This window comes from Electrona antarctica (assembly GCF_951216825.1).
Source record: "Electrona antarctica genome assembly, contig: scaffold_560, whole genome shotgun sequence".
Lineage (NCBI taxonomy): Eukaryota > Metazoa > Chordata > Actinopteri > Myctophiformes > Myctophidae > Electrona > Electrona antarctica.
This window is the reverse complement of record NW_027637818.1, coordinates 55,964-58,463: the sequence shown is the minus strand read 5'-3', so window position 1 is coordinate 58,463 and position 2,500 is coordinate 55,964. Positions and strand designations below refer to the sequence as shown.

At 41.5% G+C, this 2,500-nt stretch overlaps 1 pseudogene across 1 annotated transcript in view; it reads left to right on the top strand.

Annotated features, from left to right (window-relative positions):
• The window catches only part of LOC306918640 (ARF GTPase-activating protein GIT1-like), a 30,519-nt pseudogene that overhangs the window by 1,801 nt on the left and 26,218 nt on the right, over nt 1–2,500 (top strand). The window lies entirely within an intron of this gene.

The following is a 2,500-nucleotide window of genomic DNA, read 5'->3' as shown; positions in this document are numbered from 1 at the left end:
GGGACCTCCATTTAAAGAGATATTTCAGGGGCCTCCATTTAACACTAGCGCGTCGGAGCGGTCAGGCTGACCGATTTTGAAATTTTGAAGTGGATTTTCTTTGCCCATGAAGTCCTGAGAAAGTTCCCCTTGCATGACTTTTTCTAAATGTTCGATTCAAACCATCTCTGTTTTTTTTTTCATCTGAAACGTTTTGGAAATATGATTTTAGACATAATTCTACTAAAATGTCTGCTCTTTTTCGGTCCGTGGGACCGCTCTTAGAGCCCTCACCCTTTCTCCCCCACAAGCAGTGCTGTTCACACCTTCCTCCCGGCTGGAGACGGGCATTGCTCAAGCTAATGTGTCATTTGCATTCCAACTACTTCCACATGTAGGCAAACTTACATTACAAACCTTACATAAACTAAATGTTGTTTTAGATGTTATATTTGTTATATGCGTTATATGCGGTTTGCAGAAATAACGATGTCTGACTTTATTTCTCGAAAAGGAAAAAGAAATATGGTGTGTGGTATTGTTTCCACCAAGCGCATAGCTCAATAGATATAAATACATGTTGACTATACACGCCATCTTTAGCATATTATGTTGGAATAATAAAGTTTATAGCATTGTGACTATGTCGCGCATATTCATTTCATATATCAGCGCATCAAAAATATGGTGAAATATGGTGTGTTTGCCGATGCGATTTTTTTTTCCCAGGCCGTTTTCAATATACCCTGAGCTGTGGACCTCTTTCCTAGTCAAAGGCTGTTTTCAATGAAATGACTTGTGTATAATATGAATAAATGCTACATCCTACATTTATTTTGTACCGTAGCTATAGTTTTTGAACGAATATTACCATGTAGGCCTGAAATGTCTTTATTGTCTCAATACAAAGTTGTACATCAGCCGCGAATCAGCGCGATGCCAAATAAAAATGACAGTGTTTGAAATCAGTCCAACCGATAGACGTCCCGAACTTCTAAATGTTTTGTCAGTCAGAAGAACAGTTCTGTCCGTCCTTCTTTGTAAACTTTTCTGCACGCGACCAGTGGAACTGATTTCCACGCATCACGGCTCTCTTTTTTTCACTCTCCCTCTCTCTCTCTCCCTCTCTCGTGGAGAGGGAGAAAATATCCAAGTAACTGACGGTGAGGTATGCGGAAGTGCATTTTAGATAACGCTGTAGCACTATTTGTGGCGGTGATGCGTCACATGACTTGATCTATCCTATGGTGTATATATAAACCGTGCTGCTGCTACGGACCTTTCTGCTGGCACAATAAATCAAATATATATAAATTACATCGATCATAGGCGGCGGGTATGTAAGGCTAGGCCAGGCTTAGCCTTCCCAAAAATTATGCTGGGTATTTTTAAAATATATATAGGCTAATATGTGCGCAGCATTATATAGAAGGCTAGCCGCTCCCAAACTCCCAACTCCTTTGTCTGTAGCCTAAACTTTTCTGATTTGCACGCACGCACGCACGCACAGCTCTTTCCTTTTTTTGGCACAATCAATCAAATATATATTAATTACATCGATGTTTCCCCCTCTATATAAAATGACAATATATAACTAATGTCGTATTTCGTCTGAGCAATGTGCCTGACTCTGGCAATAACGTGTGGTAGCCTATTGTATTGGCTCAATACAAAGTCGGACAGTGTTTGCTGCGCAAGGGTATTCAATATAGCGCTCACACCGTCACTATAATTATAGTTTGGTAAACTGAAATAAAAAATAACTTTGAGTTGTCCTGTCTAGTTGAAACTGCTGCCTTGAATTCGTTGGAATGTAACATTTAGAAGACAATGGCAAGCCGTCAACGGGTGCAGAGAGAGGTGTGAAGATCATTAGACAGTGGGGGAGACAATGGCCAATCAAATAGCACGAAAAACACCGGTCAGCCTGACCGTTAGCCGTCATATTAGTAGTGCATTTTTTTCAGACATCCTAGTGTTAAAGAGATATTACAGGGACCCCCATAAGAGTAGATTTCTACGGCTCTAGCAGTGATTCTCAACCCGTTTAATTTCAAGGACCCCCAGTTTGACATGCATTAGTCTACGGACCCCCATTTAATGGCATTTTTATCTCTGGGACCCCCAATTTATATTGTAAAATCAATGTTAATTTAACTCTGAGATTGTACACATGGAACCAAATGGACCCTAACGGGTCCATTTGGTCCATTTGTACACTCTTAGAGTTACAGACCCATAAGGGTCCATTTGGTTCCTAACTATCATTTAGCTGGGGACCCCCTGGAACTCCCTCAAGGCCCCGTGGGGGTCCCCGGAGCCTCCATTGGACTGAAGCCAATAGAAGTCTATGAAGGAGAGCCTCCATTGGACTGAAGCCAATAGAAGTCTATGAAGGAGAGCCTCCATTGGACTGAAGCCAATAGAAGTCTATGTAGGAGAGCCTCCATTGGACTGAAGCCTATAGAAGTCTATGAAGGAGAGCCTCCATTGGACTGAAGCCTATAGAAGTCTATGAAGG